The following is a 7,280-nucleotide window of genomic DNA, read 5'->3' on the forward strand; positions in this document are numbered from 1 at the left end:
TGTTAGTTAGCATAAAAATAAATTCTGCGACAGAACAATATGCTGTTAGAGTAAAACGACTACTCCGGAAGACAATTATAAAGGTTTGTTTGGTGGTGCAGCTTCTCAACAGCAGGGACAGTGAAGACAAAGTCATCCTAATAAAACATTTAAATCCATTCAATCAATAGACTGATAAATATACAGATAGACACATACACTTTATATTTATCTATTCAGTTCAGTTCAATTCAACATGATAATTACCAGCACAAATCATCTCAAAACAAAATAATTGCTTTTCTCAAGTTGATACATTACGGTGCTATAATCAAATCCTCAGAAACTGTTAAGTAATCTTAAACTTTTAGGGGAAAGGTGTTTTCTATGGGTTCATTTCATCAACTGCACTGCACAGCAATTCTACATTTGATATAAGCTAATTTTAATATATTGTGAGGCTTCATAGGGTACTTTAATATGCTGCTCAGTCTTGAACACATTGTAACTCTTTCTGTCAGTTTTACAGCATATTTGAACAAAGCTGTGATGAACAATAAAGGGGAAAAATTAAGAAAAATATATTTTTGAGTATGAAAGCTGAAGCTTTTGTTGGATTGAAGAAAACATTTTTTGTTATGTGTCTCATATAAAAATGCTGTAATTTCCAGTTAGCTAAATATAAAAAAAAAATATGTGTTTAATTGGTAAAGGACTTTTGCATTCCTATATATGAAAAATTCAGTACCATTGCTGGCACTGCATTAATGAATAGTTTCAACATCCATTTGCATTTTCTCAGGTTAGTCCATGGCATAAAAATGAGAACTGCAGCAGGTGAAAAGGCAGAAAGAGGATTTACAGTGACACTTTGAAAACGAGGCATCAAAGTATCCTTGTAATTATTTCATGGTAAGGAACGAACAGCTCGGTACCTCTGAGTGCATCTATTAACATTACAATCTCAAATCTCTCAAACCCATCATTTTCAGACACCCTGTCAGGCACAACAGCAGAGTCATAGCCCATTCATGTCAAGGATCAGTCAGTACTGTGCTGAAGAACAGCAGTGTTGTCACTCAAACAGGATAAAGATCTCATTTCAAAGAATAGGTGCGCTTATTAAACAGACAGGTAAAAGGCAAGGAAATGGAAAGCAAAAAAGCCACAAGCAATGAGTTAAAAATTAATTAGTTATTATTATACTTTAGCAGCTTTAGAAAAGATTTTCAATTTTAAGATCCATGGTTTTATAAAGATTTTTGAGTTAGAAAAATCTGCAAAGAAGTCCAGGGGCACACTGGGAAAATGTAAAAACTGAAAACAAACTAACAAACGAGCTTCTTTCTGTGAGGCACCGTTCAACCCTAAATTAAGCAAAAATGAAAATATACATGTTACTGCAATATGGTATTAGAGATGCTTCACAATAAAAGTAACACGTCACTATGTTCACACCACTTTGGTTCTTCTCGCCATGGTCATATCAAACACTCAAATAAGTGGTTGCAACAGTGACATTTTGCTTCCAATCTGAGAAGCTTCACAAATTGAGGAAGCTCCTTGGATCAGAAGCTTTGAGAATTAAACAAGGAACCATTTTCTTTTTTTCAAGAAATACTGATACTGCTGAATTTTCCCAATGATTTTCCTGTCCAGCTGTCACAGTCATGGCTGCTAACAGAGTAGAGTTATTGTGCAGAACAGGTATCAGTATTCATGTAAATTTATACAAAAAGTTTTTGGTTTTGTAAAACTCTTTTGTCTGTAGTGGAGACAGAGGCGAGGAAGGAACTGAAGGAGAAAAATAACAAACTAACTGAATTAAAGGCCTAGGATTCTAAGTTTTGGACTAAGATTATCTTAGGTTGAGAAATTATTGAGTTGCAGCCATTTTGGCCAAACTTTGAAAGTAACATTATGCACAATCTTACGTAATATTGCAATATATTGTGTGATTATGCATAATCTGTTAGTGCTTGTAGTATGTGTTGTGAATGTCAGCTACTACCAAACCAAATCTTTACTATAATATCTGTAAATTGTACTGAGGTATAGTCATTTTTGTAAAGCCTAAGGTCAATAGATGTTGTGGCCATCTTGAATTGGGTTGACTCCAAAAGTTAATAATTTCTAGATAAACAGTCATTGTTCAACAGCTCATTGTTTGTACAATTGGTTGAGTTACAGCCATTTTTTTGTGTTTTCTAAGGTTTGTTGACTAAGGCCACCATCTTGAATTGGGTTGAGTTCAAAAGGTAATCAGTTATAGATGTATATCCATTGGTTACTTTCTGAAAGTTTCATTTAAATTTGTTCAATGGTCCATGAGATATTACAAGCAGAGTTGATTCCAATAGTTAATTAAAAAGTTGTAAAGAACAGATCACATACAATCAGTTAAAGCTCAGAGTATACTGTAAGTTGGGAATCAGTCTCAACTACTACCACCCCAAAGTTTTGCCAAATATCTATAACATTAACTGAGTTATAGCCATTTTTATGTGCAGAAAAGTGCAGAAAATTGATTGATCTGAATGAGCATTCAGTACAACACCCTAGACGAATGGCCAGTCCATTTCATGGACAACATAAAGACATGAGACAGAGAACCACACATACAAATCAATTTAGAATCTTCAATTGAATCTCCAATTAGCACCACATGCATGTCTTTAGGTGGCTGTGGATCAGGAGGATGAGCAGACCAGTCAGAAGATTGATGATTCAATTCCCGCTTCTACTACCACATGTTGAAGTGTCCCTGGGCAATGAGCCCAAGTAGCCCTGAATCTGTGTGTGTCAAGGGCTGAATGTGTTTAAAAAAAAAATCAACTCAGGTTTAAAAGACATAAAATATTGTTTTGCTGAAATCTGACACATAACACTACCAAACATTTAAAATAAAATTCAAACTTATTTTTCCCCTGCTCTTCAAATGAGCAGGGAAAAATCTACCAATCACAGCACCTCCTGCCTGATAAACAGTACCTGGATTAGATTCAGTGTTCGCTGGCAGGGCTTCCATCCATAAAGACACCATGCCAGCACAGCTGCAGAGGAGCGCAGCGGAGATGAGCATCACTTGGATGAGACAAGTGCAACGAGGGAAATCCAGATGGTGAACAAAGTATAAAAAGCTTTGATTAGTTAAACCCATGGGACACTTGCATGTGAACACAGTCAGATAAAAGTAATAAAGGTAACTGGAGATTTAAAACAAATGAACCAGATGTGTTATGGACTACAATGTGCCTAAAGCACAATTTCACACCTTCGCTGAGTAACTAGGCTGGATGCACACTTTGAAGATCCAGTGATGGGTCATTTTATAACATATGTATCAAGGAAAATAGAAGAAAGAGGGAAACAATGCACTGGATCTACAATAATTATCGCTGAAGGAAGAAAAGTGGACAAGCAGAGGTAAAATTGTTACTGAAGAGAAAAGATAGAGGTTCTGTAGTATGGAGGTGATAATGGATCAAAATTAGATGTTTTCATTTAGTGTTTAGGGATGTGATGCTATTGTAATTTCTCTCATGCTAAGATGAAACACTGTGACCTTATATTATGTAAGACTCCACAATATTACATAATAAATTCACTCTGCTTAGATAGATGGGAAATGAAATAACTTGATTGTATGTCATCATGCAGCCAGTTTGACTCTATCAACAGTTAAACATATAGTACAGATTCTGGATTGTATGCTGGCTTGTAAAGGTTCATCTGTAGATGTACAATGGGGACTGGAGGAGACAAGAAAAACTTTTTTTACAATAAGAAGGGTTAAAGAGAGAAAAAATAGAGAGAACTGTCATTTTCAGAAGCAGACCCTGCCAGTTGCAAGTGCTCATCCAATTACACCATGAGTGTCCTCTCTTCCTGTCCTCTCATTTTTCCTGTGCTCTCCACTTTCGAGACCACCTGATCCCTCTTTTCTCTGCTCCTCTCATTTGTCCCTTTTTTAGATCTTAAGAGGTCTTGAGTAATTACTGTTTCTCATATCATACAGTATTTTGTGTGTTTAAAGCATACTGAGCTCAACCTGCAGCAAGAACAAATTGCACATTTATTCCTGATCTTCTCTCTCTATTGAATCTCATGTTAAACATACAATTTAACCTCCACAGTTTTGTGTACATTCAAATCAAAAGTTCCAATTTCTTTGTTGATGGTCCAAACACTACATGCTAGAAAACTAAACTATTACCTTGCATTTTTTTCTTTATTTCTGTATTTGAGATTTTTAATCTCAAAATTATGTCAGGCCAGTTTTCCTGGTCAGAACTGTTCATTTGGGATGGTGCAAAAGTGTTAATCAGGGTCTATGGGCCTTCCCATTCCAGGTAAGATTTTATTCTGTATTCTGACTGTACATAATATAACAGTCAGAATATTCAAGACTGTTCAGTCTCAGTTTCTTCTGGCCTTGAACACAAAGGCTGAGAGTCTTTGTCTGTTTTTAAATTCTCCATTTCTTATATGGACCCACTGTGGCATGAGTCATAGTTTTGAATTTCTGCTTTGCTAAACAAAAAAAAAGAGCAACACAGTTGGGACTTGGTCCATAAAGAAAAGTGTGACAGGAGCAGCCTGACCTTCAATAAAGAAGGAAAAGTGTATTTTGTCAGTGAATCATGTGCTTATTGATTGTTAAGAAGAGCAAAACAGGTAAAGTTATGTGGCACTCGGGCCTGTTTTTATTGAGAACCTACTAAAATAATAACTTTTCTACTCTTGAGTGTTATTCAAAGATATTTCAAGACTTTGTTTGCGACTTTAATTATGGTATTTCTGTTTAGGAAATTCAAGACTAATGAAATTATCAAGCATGGTTCCTTGCAAATTTCAGATCAGCAAAAGTCTAAAGGTTTATATATAAAAGTATACAAGAAAAAAAAAGCAATAGAACAATATTTATTTAGTTGCATTTTTATGAATGTGAAGAAACTAGAACTTGCCATAACTAACCTTGTTAAAGTCCAGTCTAGCAAAGCCTTTCTAATTGTTTCAGATTTGCACCCACAAAATAACAGTGGCAGAGACTTTGGATGCCCGCTATCTCTCACTGAAGTACACAAACCAATCTGAGAAACAGAACAATGGAGGGCATAATGACTATAAAGGCACCCACAATAACCACTAATACTGGTTTATGACACCTAATAAAGCAGCTGAAGTCAGCACTAGGGCACAAGCAGGACCTCAAAACACCCTGTGACCACATTTCTTCTTCCTGCTGCAGTATTTGCAAGTTTATTGGTGTAGGTATGAAGATATTGGATTAAGAGATCTGGTTCCTCTTCTAGATTTCAAAAATGTTGACAACTGTAATCAGAGTTTCTGCAGCAATGATCAATCAGATTAGCTCTACCATTGCTGTAGTTTTGCCTCTTGGTTATGTGAAGCAATTCTAATGGAAGTTGTGACTTTGAGACTTTCAAAAAACTGGGGAAAAAGCTCCCAGCAGAAATCTATGTCCACCCTGTCAATATTGAGGCTATTACCACTACAGAAATCCCAACCTAAAAAACTGGGCAAAAACTTAGTGCCTCCTCTGTCAGGTAAAACCTGATTTGCATCAATAAGCACCAGCAACATGGTAACTGCTTTGAATACAAAGTTTGCTTCAGGTGCCTAGGTCTTTCTGTATGCTATCGCAATACCTGCTAATGACCTGGGAGAAGAAATGAGATGCTGTGTTTCACCGCCATTTATTTAACAAAATGTATAAACTGTGAAAGTTTCACACTGAATATCTATTGTTGGTAATGTCCCTCATATTCTGTGGGGAGAATGGATTGTATGTTGTTGGCTGTCATTGAGATATGAGATATAAAATGGGCAATAAAGCAATCAAGTATCAATATATGGAGGCAAAGGCATGTGACAAAGAAAGGTCAAACCACACAAAATTATCTGGAGACTTCAGACTGCAGTGTTTCTGGGCCAAGGAATATCAGATATGGTGCTGAGACAGTGTGAAAATATTAAGCTGATGTAAGTGGGGAGATGTCCATCTTGTCATGTTGCTAGCATTTCTAAACATCCAACCATCCATTTTTACCTTCTTTTCCATGCACAGTCGCTGATGCCTATCTACAGTGGTCATTGTGTGACAAGTAGGGTACACCCTGGACAGGTCGCCAGTCCATCACCGAGCCACTTAGAGACAAACAGGACAGACAACCAGTCACACTGTCACTCGTAACTAGTAACAGATTTGGAGTCACCAGTTAATCTAACATGCATGATTTTGGTCTGTGGGAGGAAACTGAAGCACCTGAGGAAAACCCACACATGCCCAAGGAGAACATGAACTCCACACAGAAAGGTTGCAGAGCTGCAACCATCTTGCTGTGAGGTGACAGCACTAACCACTTCTCCACTGTGCTACCCGAATCTCTGAACAAATGGATTCTAATTTGTGTGTGTGTGTGTGACAGGTTATCCATACAAAAATTCATGTAGCTCTGCCCGTAGATGATCCAAGGATCTGTAGGGGATCAGTAGAATATGCAAACATTTATATAAATCCCCTCTTACATTTTATGGAAGTGCAGAAAGGTGGATCTCCTTGCTGATTTTTTCTCCTTTTATTCATTAATTTAGAGTTGAACCTGAAGCCTGGGTATGTGTCTAATAATGAACTAACATTTACTAAATTAAGGTGAACAGGGCGTTTGATCACGTATGATGTAAACACTGTTTATGCCAAAAACTGATTTATAGAGTTTCCACACAAACATCAGCCATTTCAGCATTTTGTACAGCTACAGTGCTGCTTGAAAGTTTGTGAACTAGTTGAGTAGTTTAGATTTTTCTTTATTTTTACCACAATTTTCTTATTTTCTCATTACCAGTTTTTGTATATGAAATGTCAGGTTTATGTTCATTAATTCCATTCACTTGTTTTGAGGAAAATGTGTGAGTTAAATGAAAAATGGAATCAGAGCATATGCAAAAGTTAATGAACCACAGCTGCACTGATAAAGACAATAAGGTAAAAGACTCAGGTGAAGCACGTGTGAGTGCTTGAGTAATCAATTAAGCAGACCAATCAAATGAGACGTCCTTGGGAAAAGTTTGGAGGTGCACTGGTTAAAAGGCAGAGGAAACCAAGCAAACCACTGTTGTGTCAAGGCATAAAGACCAGATCAACAATGCCGAGAGGAAGGGAGACATCTGAGGACGTCAGGAAGAAGGTGGTGACAGCCCATCAGTCTGGGGAAAGCTATAAGACCATCTCCAAAAGATTCCAGCTTCATCCATCCACTGTAAGACAAATCATTTAC

This window comes from Kryptolebias marmoratus, linkage group LG2, assembly GCF_001649575.2.
Source record: "Kryptolebias marmoratus isolate JLee-2015 linkage group LG2, ASM164957v2, whole genome shotgun sequence".
Lineage (NCBI taxonomy): Eukaryota > Metazoa > Chordata > Actinopteri > Cyprinodontiformes > Rivulidae > Kryptolebias > Kryptolebias marmoratus.